This window comes from Peromyscus leucopus, chromosome 18 (genome assembly GCF_004664715.2).
Source record: "Peromyscus leucopus breed LL Stock chromosome 18, UCI_PerLeu_2.1, whole genome shotgun sequence".
NCBI lineage: Eukaryota > Metazoa > Chordata > Mammalia > Rodentia > Cricetidae > Peromyscus > Peromyscus leucopus.
In genome coordinates this window covers 43817906-43830933 of record NC_051078.1, presented here as the reverse complement: position 1 = coordinate 43830933, position 13028 = coordinate 43817906, and the positions used below count along the sequence as shown (strand labels likewise).

Here is a 13028-nt window from a genome sequence, read left to right as displayed (position 1 = left end):
CAAATAAAATATCGCCATAATATACTCTCCTTATGGAATAACTAGTATCCCTTGAGTGTCTTCTACCATGATTTTTAACTGTCCAGAATGGTCTGCATCACTTACCCTGGAAGTGCCCTTGACCTCTGCCAAAGTACTTCAAGCCCCATGTTTAGGGTGTCAGCTGTGGGGACCTGCCCCACCAGGAACTTAGGTCACCTGTGAAGAGGTAGCCTGGAACCGAGGAAAGGGAAGTGTGTGCCGCTTGCCTGTTTCCCAGCCTCCCTCTTACCTGGAGAAATCAGACGCAGCAGGGAGTCAAGTCAAGCATGAACTCGTTTATTGATAGGCAGTAACCTTCCTTTATACCAGAAAACCTCCAAACCCTAGGACGGGTGAAGGAACAAACCAATCATTTAAAAGGGCACCCTATTTACAAGTTGTTTATGTCCTGACACTATCACTTGTTTTTTAGTATCTCATCTTAGCGTAAATAACTTGAGCTAACTTTCTTTCTCACCATTTGTATCCACTCTACTGTAGCCTGTCCTTGAGGGCTATAGGGAATACCATTCTTACTAACATTAAAAAATTCTTCACAGACTTTTAAACCCCCCCCCCATACTGCTGTAGGCAGGACCATTATCAATCTTTATGTATTTTGGCACTCCCATATAAGCAAAAGCATGAAGACAATGATTCTTCACATCCTTAACCTTCTCACCTGAATGGGCAGAGGCAAAAATTAGAGAGGAATATGTACTGATCGATACATAGACAAAGGTCACAAAGATCCAAGAAAATCTCAGGCCACCAGGTTTCAGAGACAGTCTCACTCGTGGTTCTGTTGAAGATCATTCCATTGTGAGCACTGATCACTGCCCAGGTCACCTGCTGAGGTTGGTGTGGGTCCCTCTGGTCCACAGCCAGAGCCAGGAAGAACAGGATGACCACCAGCTGGAGTACTGGCATCAGGGTAGCACACAATTGCAGCTCATGCAGCCCGGTCCACTCTCACTGGGAGCGTTTAGCTTCTGCAGTTTGTGCTGCTGAATCTCACGTTCTAGTGTGTACAAAGCATCCTCTATACCCTGTTGGGTCTTGGCTGATGTTTCAGTGTTGGGGATGCCATATCTGTGGGCAGGGTCCTAGGCTTATCAAGACTCAACAGTACAAGCAGCCTGGTCAAATTAGTTCCCCACCAGCACCATTGCCACATCGTCTGAGTCCTTCACCTGCTTGATCTGCGCCCTGTACTGATGGATGTCTTCAAAGGACTGGGTGTTGTTGATGGCAGACACACAGAGGAAACCCTCCCGTGTGCCCATGTTCTGGTCCCACATGGCACTATACTCCTCTTGACCTGCTGTGTCTAAGATGTCCAGTGGACATGTCTCCCCATCAATGACCACCTGTTTCCGATAGGAGTCCTCTATGGTGGGGTCCCTGCGGGTTGTAGGTCTTAGTTATTTTGCAGCGCTCCTATCCTGCGAGGAAATGTCATGAAACACGACAGAATCCGCTAATTAGAGTTTTATTAAGATGAAAGGAACAGAGAATGCCCAGGCCTGTGGGAGACGTGTGTTTAGAGAAGAAGAAAGGGCGGGCAATGGGGAATATCACACCGGCTTATAAAGGCTGGGCATGCACAGGTCGACGTAACTACTCCACGCAAGTGCGTAGATAACATGGCTACGTTGACATGAAACTGTCTAGGCAGAAGTATCCAGGTCCATCAGGCATATGCAAACATGCCCAACTGTGGGGGTGTGTTGTGAACCCTTCATCCCTGACTTTTTGTTTTCAAAAAGAAAATTGTGGTTGACTGGGTATGGGGCGACATTTCTCTCAAAGACTGCTTCCAGCTGAATAGTGGGCATCAGTTGGCTCTTGGCGGGGAATGGGAGGGTAGCTTTTAAAGTCCTGGGATGATGGTGAGGAGGTCCTGGAATGATGTTCTGCCGTCCCCTTGTTCTCCAGCTGTGCATCTGTGCTGTGGCTGGGAAGACCTTTATCATGAAGCGTGTTGGATTTTGTCAAAGGCTTTTTCAGCATCTAATGAGATGATCGTGTTGTTTTTTTCTTTCAGTTTGTTTATATGGTATATTACATTGACTGATTTTCGTATGTTGAACCATCCTTGCATCCCTGGGATGAATCCTACTTGGTTGTGATAGATAATTGTTTTGATGTATTCTTGGATTCGGTTTGCCAATATTTTGTTGAGTATTTTTGCATCAATGTTCATGAGGGAGATTGGTCTGAAGTTCTCTTTCTTTGTTGCATCTTTGTGTGGTTTGGGTATCAGGGTAATTGTAGCCTCATAAAAAGAGTTTGGTGTAGTGTTCCTTCTGTTTCTATTGTGTGAAACACTTTGAAGAGTATTGGTATTAGTTCTCCCAGATGGGTTTCAGCTGAGCGGGCTAGTCTCCCCAACACCTCCAAGTTGTTGGGTTTCACAGGATCAGCAGTTGGGCCCTTGGTTGTCCTCAGACAGAGTGTTTAGATTCGTTCTGGTTCCGTCCCACGGAGATAGCTTCTTCCCCGGGTGTTGGGGTTAGAGGCGTCCCTGTTCCAAGCTGCGTCTGCTTGTCTCCGTCTACCTCTGTGGGCCACGGCCGGGCCTGTATGTCCCTGTTGGCTGCCTCTGGGCCTGTATGTCTCTGCCGGCTGTTGCCGCGGCCTACTTACCTCTGCTTGTCACTGCTGCTGGGCCCGTCTACCTCTGCGGGTTGCCGCCGGGCCTGTATGTCTCTGGGGGCTGCCGCTGGGCCCGTCTACCTCTGGGAGACACCGCCGCGGGCCTACCTGCGTCTGCTTGTCTCCGCCACTGGGCCTGTCTACCTCTGCGGGCCGCCACTGGTCCTGTACATCTCCGCCAACTTCCGCCAGGCCTTTATGTCCCTGTCGGCTGCCGCTGCTAGGCCTGTCTATTTTTGTGGGCTGCCGCAGGACTACCTACCTCTGCTTGTCCCTGCTGCTGGACCCGTCTACCTCTGCGGGCCCCCGCCGGGCCTTTATGTCTCTGCCGGCTGCCGCCGGGCCTGTATGTCTCTGCCGCCTGCCACCGGGCCTGTATGTTCCTGTTGGCCGCCGCCACTGGGCCCGTCTTCCTCTGCGGTCCACTGCCGTGGGCCTTCCTTCGTCTCCTTGTCTTCACCGCCAGGCCTGTCTGCCTCTGCTTGTCACTGCTCCCAGGCCTGTCTACCTCTGCGGCCGCCGCCTGGCCTGTATGTATATGCTGGCTGCCGCCAGGCCTGTATGTCCCTTTCGGCCGCCACCGCTGGGCTCGTCTACCTCTGAGGGCCACTGCCGTGGGCTTACCTGCGTCTGCTTGTCTCCGCCGCCGGACCCGTCTACCTCTGCCGGCCGACGCTGTGCCTGTATGTCCCTGTCGGCCGCTGCCACCGGGCCCGTCTACCTCTGCCAGCCGCCGCTGAGCCTGTATGTGTCTGCCAGCTGCCGCCGGGCCTCTATGTCCTTGTCGCCCGCCACCGCCGGGCCTGTCTACCTCTGAGGTCCGCCGCCGCGGGCCTACCTGCATCTGCTTGTCTCCGCCACTGGGCCTTTCTATCTCTGTGGGCCGCCGCCGGGCCTGTATGTTTCTGCTGGCTGCTGCAGGGCCTGTATGTCTCTGCTGGCTGCTGCTTCAGGCCTACCTACCTCTGCTTGTCACTGCTGCTGCGCCCGTCTACCTCTGTGGGCCACCACCGGCCTGTATAGACGTCTGTGCCGGCTGCCACTGGGCCTGTATGTTCCTGTCGTTCACCGCAGCCGGGCCCTGTCTACCTCTGCGGGCCACCGCCGCAGGCCTACCTGCATCTCCTTGTCTCCACCACCAGGCCTGTCTACCTTTGTGGGTCACCACTGGGCCTGTATCTGCTGGCTTCCGCTGGGCCTGAATGTCCCTGTCGGCCTCTGCTGCTGGGCCTGTCTACCTCTGATGGCCGCTGCTGCAGGCCTACCTTCATCTTCTTGTCTCTGCTGCCAGACCTGTCTAGCTCTGCAGGCCGCCGCTGGGCCTGTATGTCACTGCCGGCAACCACCGCGGGCCTACCTACCTCTGCTTGTCAAGCCTGTATGTCCCTGTCGGCCACCGCCGCTGGGCCCATCTACCTCTGCGGGCTGCTGCTGGGCCTGTATGTCTCTGCCGGCTGCTGCTGCCGGGCCTGAATGTCCCTGTGGATTGCCGCTGGCGGGCCCATCTACCTCTGTGGGCTGCTGCCACAGGTCTACCTGCATCTGCTTGTCTTCGCTGCTGGGCCTGTCTCATGTTGAGGTCTTTGATCCACTTGAACTTGTGTTTTGTGCTCAGTGACAGATCTGACATCCAGTTATGCCAGCACCATTTGTTGAAAATGCTTTCTTTTTTCCATTGTACAATTTTGGCTTCCTTGTCAAAAATCATATGTTCATGGGTGGGTGGTTTAATGTTGGGGTTTTCAATTTGATTCCATTGTTCCGAAAATCGGTTTTTATGCCAGTACCAAGCTGTTTTTATTACTGTAGGTCTATAGTAGAGCTTGAAGTCAGGGATCATGATGCCTCCAGAGGTTGTTTTATTGTACCAGACCCTGTTTTTAAAATTTATTTTAATTTATATCATGTGCATTCATGGTTTTGCCTGCATTTATATCCATACTGGATCCCCTGGAGCTGGAGGTACAGACAGTAGCAGCCTTGTGCTTACCCATTTCCACTCCCTCAAATAAATTGCCTCGGAAGAGAGCCTTACTGATAACGCCGACCTCCCCACACCCACCCGCTTCTCTCCTTTTCCTCTCTGGCAACCGAGCGTGCTTGTCCTTGCCCACACTAGCTTTGAGAAAAAAGAATCATTATTGTTTTAGTATTTGAGTTGGCATTTATCTGAGGTACATCTGGCCTGCCCAGATGGAGATATGTGACATTTATCTCAGGTAGATCTACCCTTAGTACTACGCTTAATTTTTTTCTGAGACAAGCTTTATTAGAGGTAGTTTATTTAAAACACCTGTTTCCCTTTTTAGGTTAGCAATTAGGAAACGAAGGTCATCAGTTGCTGAATATTGAACAATGATAGATTGTTGTATTATATTTTTCCTTACCGCCTGGATATTTTTGATGGTTTTTTTCCCCTCTGGCTCTGTGTGTCCCTGGTTGGGAAAGGAAGGGGTGATACCTTATTCCTCTGGAATTGGTGACAAGGCAGTGGATCCTGATGTCCTCTGGCGCTTGGTAGTGAGAGGCCCTGTTTTTTTCACTGTATATTAAGAGAGATTTTTCTGGGATGGAGGTGAGATAAAAGGTTTTAGATGAGACAGGTGGACCCAGTGAGGAAAGCCCTCGAGTTTAGCAGCTGTGGGGGTTACAAGAATTACCTTGAAGGTTCCTTGCCACTTAGGGGGAAGGGGTGAATGCTGTGGGATGGTCTGTATGTCAAATTGCTCTGATTCATCAATAAATATAACACTGATTGGCCAGTGGCCAGGTAGGAAATAGGTGGGACAAGGAGAGAGGATAATTCTGGGAAGCGGAAGGCTGAAGCAGGGGAGACACTGCCAGCCGCAGCCATGATCAGCAGCATGTGAAGATGCCGGTAAGCCACCAGCCACGTGGCAAGGTATAGATTCATGGAAATGGATTAATTTAAGCTATAAGAACAGTTAGCAAGAAGCCTGCCACAGCCGTACAGTTTGTATGCAATATAAGTCTCTGTGTTTACTTGGTTGGGTCTGAGCGGCTGTGGGACTGGTGGTTGACAAAGATTTGTCCTGACTGTGGGCAAGGCAGGAAAACTCTAGCTACAAATGGTGCCCAACATGTTGGCAAGAGTTTCTACCTAAAACCTGAGAAAAGATTCTAAAATGGAGCTAAAAACAGCTTCCTAATTGTCTCTCTCAAATGAGCGGCAGCCTGCTGGTTTGAGCTACTGGCGGGTTCCTGGCGTGTGCACTCGACCTGCAGTATGGTGGGAATGAGGCCTCTGCAAGTGGCACATTAAGCTGCATAGTGGATTTAGCCTTTGCTAGTACAAAACAAAAAGAGGTTTCTGGGCTACACGCTGTCTTGATAGAAGCATAGACCCACTATTTCTGAGAGTTGATGGCTCCCAGAGCTGGCGGAAAACGTACCACCGCCATGTTGGGAAGCTGAAGTGGTCAGAGCCAGCAGCCAAAGCGCAGTTTCAGACTTAAAAGGCTGCTGTTTAAAGCAATAGGCTCAAGGTAATATAAAAAATAAGCCACATAAAGAAGGTATCACACAGAGAATCTGGATTATGTTCTCTTTGATATTTATAACTGAAGAAAAACATTTGATTGCAAAAGCTGTTAAGTTATGCCAAAATGTATATTTTAAAGGTACTTTGACTTCAAAATTTGGCTATAAGGATATGTTGCTTATATATATATATATATATATATATATATATATATATATATATATATATATATATATAAAAGAGGCTCTGCTATTGTTTCTACAGAAAGCCAGAGGCTATGGATTTGTTCCAGATTAAGATACATCAGGTTTGACCAGCCAAGACCGCCTGAAAGGTCTCCGATGACACCATGACCCAGATGATCCAACATCCAGAATCGTTTCAAGGCAACTGGCTCAGATAATACAGTCTCACGGACTACTCCATGATCCTAAAATTTTCTTTGTGTCCCCATAAGATACAGCGCCCCCCTCCAGCAGGAAGTAGTTAAGAGAAGCTACGCCCAAATCCCCAAATATACCAAGCTGACTTTGGATATGTGTAAAAGTTAAAACCTTCCTTTTTAAAAAAAGAAAAGGGGAAGTGCTGTGGGATGGTCTGTATGTCAAATTGCTCTAATTCATCAATAAATAAAACAGTGATTGGCCAGTGGCCAGGCAGGAAATAGGTGGGACAAGGAGAGAGGATAATTCTGGGAAGCGGAAGGCTGAGGCAGGGGAGACACTGCCAGCCGCAGCCATGACCAGCAGCATGTGAAGATGCCGGTAAGCCTGGTAAGCCTGGGTAAGACCCAGGTTTAGAAGGGGGTTGGCAAATTCCCCATTGTGCCGATCAGTTTAAAGGTTATGTAATGTGCTTAGTAAACAGTATTTACAGTGTTATTATCAGGGTATCATGTACTGACATTTTTGTTTTGTTTTGATTTTTTTTTTTGAGCTGAGGACCGAACCCAGGGCCTTCTGCTTGCTAGGCAGGCGCTCTACCACTGAGCTAAATGCCCAATCCCCTGACATTTTTCTTGACTTGAAGCTCCAATCACATTTTTTTTTTTTTTTGTAAACTTGGGTTCCACCGTCTACACTTTCCCTCCTGGCCAGCTTTACTAGACCCTGGCTCCATGGCCCTTCCCCATAGACTCCTCCTTTTTGTTTTATGCCCACCTTGGTTTAGGTTTGGGCACAAAGCACCTCTTAGTAGGTTCGCCCATGGCACCTTGATTTAGGTTAGCCTTATGTTTTAGGGGGAGTCCTCTGGGTTGACCCTATTGTTATGGAAGTGGAGAGCCATAAGCTGTATTTCTTTTTGGAATCTTGTGAGATCAACTATCTTTCTACATATGCAAGGCCCAAAGTTAAATAATAGAATTAGCAGGACTATTGGACCCAACAATGTGGAGACCAGGGTGGTTAACCAGGGGGACCAGTTGAACATTCACTGATACCAAGAATTTTGTTTATCTCTTTGTCTATCCTCAGTTTCCTTATGAAGCTCGTCTAAATTTTTGGTGACCAACCCAGAGTGATCGACATAAAAGCAGCACTGTTCCCCCAGGGCCTTGTATAGCCCTCCCTGTTGCAAAAATAAAAGGTGTAGCCACATATGACTTTGTAAGGCCAGTTATGCTGGCGAATCAAGGAACTTTTGTAGGAACCTAACGGGTTTCTAACCTAGCTAAGTTTACATCCATTAGTTGTCTTAGCACACTTAGCTAATTTTACATCCATTAATTGTCTTAACTCTTGATATTTTTGTTGTTGTAGCACCATAGAGGGAGCCACCAGAGCGGGCTTGGGGGCTCCCGTTCCTAAGTGCGTGGTCACCGTCAGGGGTGTCAGTGGTTTTCTCTTAACCTGAGGGCTCAATCGTGCCATGACCTTGTCATTATCATGGTACAATACATGAGAAAGCATCAACACCATGACACAAGAATCATTCCATTGTGTTAAGAGTTGAGTGAAATGCAAAGCGACAGTCTGGTCTGGTGGCAGAGCCAGAAGACACCTGAATCCTTAGGCCTCAGCCAGAGAGGGGTGTGGCACTTATCTCCTTGCATCCCCTCCAGTGGACATTCCAAGCCGCCTCTGGTGTAATACAGGTGGTAGTTGTAACCGCAGATGGGAAAGATAGCCCCGTGAAGATAGGTCCTCCACAGTTGGGTCACCTTACCTGCATCCGGTAAGGCTGTGCTCTGTCCACATTGTCCGTCTACCCCACTGCCTCAAAGAAGGGGGGGCGCCGATGGAGTCACATCCATTTGTACTGCTGACAGTCCAAGTCCCTCATCCTTAGGTAGTCCAAGGGGCCTGAGAGGGGCCCTTGTCGCAAGGGAGAAGGAGAGAGGGGCAGTCAAATCCTTATGTGGGTCCACCGGGGGAGAAGTGATGAGGGGTAGGATGGGTTGCATGGGCCCTATTACCAGGGGCTCCTGAATTGGCCAGATGGTTCTCCTTATGGAGAAGAGTAGCCCCTGGTCATCTCCCTGCTGGTTTAAATGAAGGCCTCACATTTTCCCTATGTCCCAATTGACTGCTCTCTCTCCCATCTCTGTAATAGTCATGTGCATGGGATTACATCTATACTTGGAGCAGTGGCTATACAGGGGTTTGGATGCCAGAGGAGTCTGGGGAGCCCGTCGGACCTTGATGGTACCTCTTTGTTTTATCCAGTAGCCTGTCCCAGTTTGTTCACATCCCCATTGAGCACAGTAATAGTCATTTGCCCCTCCACATTGGGCAACCTCCTTTGCAGTCCGATTGCTTCCAGGGCATATGTAGAAAGAAGTATCCTGTAGAATGGCCCTCTTTGATACATGGGAGCATCCCAGACTCTGGGAGTCGGAAACCTGTGGTAGGCTGCACCCATTCGCCCCTTTGCATTCAGGTTGACCTTCATGAGCAGGGTCCAGTCTCCACTGTCCCAGGAGCCTCTCACCAGATCACAAAGGTTGAAGTAAGAGTTCAGGCCACCAGACTGCAAGGAACGTGGTGCTGTTGAGTTGAGGATGTCTCCATTGCCAGCACCCATCACCGACCAGGTCACCTTCTGAGGTTGGTGAGGATTTCTCGAGGCCGTGTTTGTTAACCTGGATTAGCACCAGAGTTAACAGCAGGAGGTCTATCTGGGGTGCCATTATCTGTAACAGCCAAGGAACACAAAGTTTTCTCAAGGATGATAAGCCCCTGGACTTGACTAATAGTTACCTTGTTTTTGTTGTTTCTTTTTGTTTTAAAATCGGCTTGAGACCACCATAGATTTTTTTTCTCCTTGTTAGTCAGTCTGGCTTTGGGCATCTTCCTGTTGGGAGGGGCGGGTAGGAAGGAATTTTAGATTCCTGGCTGGGAGCCAGATTGGGGCTGTCTCTCCTATGGGGAAGACTCAGCCATACCCCCTTCCAGTCCTCTCCATTGAAATGTTAAAGGATCCTTCCACCATACTTGAATCTGAGGATTGGGGTTTAACTGACACCAATGTTTTTGGAACCTGGCTTTATTGGCTCCTTTGGGCAGATTCAAAATATTAATCGTGAATAAGGCCTGGTCTAATTGAATATGGGGGTTACTCCCCCTTTTTGTTTTCAAAGCTGTTCTTTAAGGCATCTGTGGTTTCTTTCAATGATTGCCTGCCCTTGAGGATTGTGGGGGATTCCTGTGGTCTGTTTCATATGCCTTTGTTCAAAGAACCCTGCCATGGCCCTGGTGGTGAAGCAAGGCCCATTATCTGTTTTGATTTGTGATCGCAGGCCCAGAGTAGGAAAACATTGAAGGAAATGGGAATGTGCATGTTTTGTCCTTTCTCCCGTATAGGCTGTGGCCCAGCAGGCCCCTGAAAAGGTGTCTGTTGATACAAAAATGTACTACAGTTTGCCAAAGGGCATTTGGCTTCAGCCCTCTAGGGTTGAACCCTGTTGTCTGCAGCGGAGGCACTCTGAGAAAGGACTGACAGGCCTTGTAGGTATGTACTGTTTTCTTGAGATCTTTGACATGGATGTGACGGAACCTATGCTGCAAGGCCCTCCAATTAAGGTGGGTCAGGCCGTGCAGGTCAGTGGCCTCCTGTAATGTAAGCACAACTCATCGACCCAACTATTTCCTCTAGCCAAGAACTCTGGGAGCCTGGAGTGCTCTCTCATGTATGACACATGAATGTGGTGCTCCCTCCAGCAGTCCCCAGGGTTTGCATCTAGGTGAATGTGTGCCTGGGGCAAATATGGTAGCAAATTTACCACATATAGGTTGTCAGAATATAGATTGAAAGGTCCCTGAATATTTCGAAGTGCCATGATAACTGCCAACATTTCCTTATATTGTGCTGATCCCTGGCAGGGTCAGAACTCCTTCAGGTCTGGGGAGTCTTGATCATCTTGGAAAACAGCAAAGGCCGAGCCTGCTTGACCCCCATCTGTGAATATATGAAGGGAATCTGGGAGGAATTCCAGAGGGAATAGTTGAAGACGCTTTAGCGGGGGCCTCCAGAGCATGACTGCCCATGGTGAAGGCCTGTAATGGCAGGCAAGGGACCCCAAGAACCCTTCAAGAGATTCCAAGCCGGGCATTAGCTCTGGGAAGTCATTCCACATCAGCCATCCAAAAAGGAAAGACAATAGATTGGGGGTCGATTCTAAAGTGTCTCTGGGCTTATGTCCTGCCTCTGATTATAGCATCCTCGAGCTGATCAGCCTGAGAGTACACTCACAGCATGCTCCCCGGGGAAGTGTGGACCCATTCTATAGGCTCTCCCTCCTGTACCAGTATCGCTGAGATTAGGGTGGCACTTGTGAATAACCAGAGGGAGATGAGAAGATCAACAGAATATCTCTTAGGGAGAACTTATCAAGGGTCTCCTGCATCTGTAGGAGAATGGCCCCCTAACAGGGGTCCTAATAAGGTGTCTAGATTTTGTTGACCAAAAGCTGGGCTTTGGCCATTCCCTGGGGCAACACAGTCGACTCAAATCTCTGATTAGGTCGAGAAAAATTAAGGGAAGGAATGGTGAATGCAATAGAACAGTCACCAGAGGGGAATAGAGGGAAAAAAAATGTTCCCTAACATTTATTACCACCAGGGCATACTCAGTGGGTATGACTGAGAAGCAGCGCAGACCTATTTAGGGATGCCCACCAATTCCATCCTTTCATTCACTTTTCTTAGTTTCTGAAGCATACACCAGGCTCCAGAGGCCTTTTTGATAATAAAAACAGGTGTATTCCAAGGGCTCACAGAAGGGCGCACATGCCTAAGGTCCAATTGTTCCTTGACCAGAGTATGAAGTGCCTCTTAACTTAGGTATAGCAAAAAGCCACTGCTCCAACCATATCAGGTTACCTGGTTTCCACCTAATAGAGGGTACCCGGGAGCCAGTGGCCTCTAGGATTGGGGGTAGACCCAAGTAGGCTTGTTCGGGTCATTTCTGTAATGGGTGAAGAAGTCCTCACCCTTTATCTCCTCTATTCCCCACCCCTTGCCTTGGGCCCCCTATTCTTCTAAAACATCACCATAAAAGGCCAAATGGTCAGTGGTGAGCACTGCATCAATTTGGGATAGCATGTCCTGTACCAGAATGTTGGCTCAAGATTACCACCACAAGGGGCGTATCTTGCCCTGTTCTCTATCTGAGCTGGTCCACTTAAGGAGCGCAATCATCTCTAAGGACTGGGTGTTCCCCCCACCACAAGTATTAGGGGTCCAGCTGCTACGTTCCAATGAAGGGGTACCTCTTCCCAGTGGGTTACTCTCCTGTTTCCTCTTGTATCCACTAGAAAGTGGAACCTTTTTACATCTATGACAACATTCTCTTGGGGTGGTGACCTGAGATCAGGGGAATGGTCCAGTTGGTGTGGAACATTCTGGAGGGTCTTGCCCTCCTCTTTTTTTTTTTTTTTGTTTTTTTGAGACAGGGTTTCTCTGTGTAGCTTTGCGCCTTTCCTGGAACTCACGTGGTATCCCAGGCTGGCCTCGAACTCAAGAGATTCGCTGGCTCTGCCTCCCGAGTGCTGGTATTAAAGGCGTGTGCCATCAACGCCTGGCTTCGCCCACCTTCTCTTAAGGGGGCCTACTCCTATGGTTGACAGGCCTAGAGGGCGCGTTTGTTCTAGTTTAAAGACTTCCCATCAATATCAAACTTTGATCTACAGTCCTTCATCCAATGATACCCCTCCCTGCACCTAGGGCCAAAGGGTGGAGGGGAGCTTTACTCCCCGCAGTTGACCTGGGTCTTTCTGTTGGCCAACTGGGGACTGCAGCAATGGACATTCTATATCAGTGGCATACAGTGGAGGGCCTTGCCCTGTCTGGGTACGTGGCTCAGCAGGCGCAGAGGGAGAAACTTGTACTTTTGCTTTAACGGGTATCATGCACACCTCCATATCATCTGCATGCACCTCCTCAAACTTTGCTCATTCTTCCCCTCCCTCTCTCTTGTTTTCTTTATCCTCCCCAGTCTTCCCCACTGAGTGAGTGTCGTCCTTCCTTTATTAGTACTTGGAGGAGGGGACAGGGAGTCTGGATGTTATGCAGCCTTAAGGACAGTAATGGTGGGATAGAACCCCAATGGTGGTATGTAGATGTAACAACCGTCTTACTAAATAAGAAACACAGAACCAATGTAAAAGAGAAAGCCAAGAGGTCAGAGCTCAGAGCTAAAATCTTACCCTGCCGCTTGCGGTGCTCCTACCTCTCCGAAAGAGACCTACTTCCTGTGTGTGTGTCTTTACATAGTCTTTCTGTTCTGCCTTCTCATTGGTTGTAAACCCAAACATGTGACTGCCTTGTCACTGCCTGTATGTACAGCCCTCCAGTTCTTAAAGGCGTATGTCTCCAATGCTGGCTGTATCCCTGAACACCCAGAGATC

At 49.0% G+C, this 13028-nt stretch overlaps 1 pseudogene; it reads right to left on the bottom strand.

Annotated features, from left to right (window-relative positions):
- Positions 1 to 950: 950 nt before the first annotated feature.
- Positions 951 to 9205, bottom strand: LOC114688876 (annotated as a pseudogene).
- Positions 9206 to 13028: the final 3823 nt, after the last annotated feature.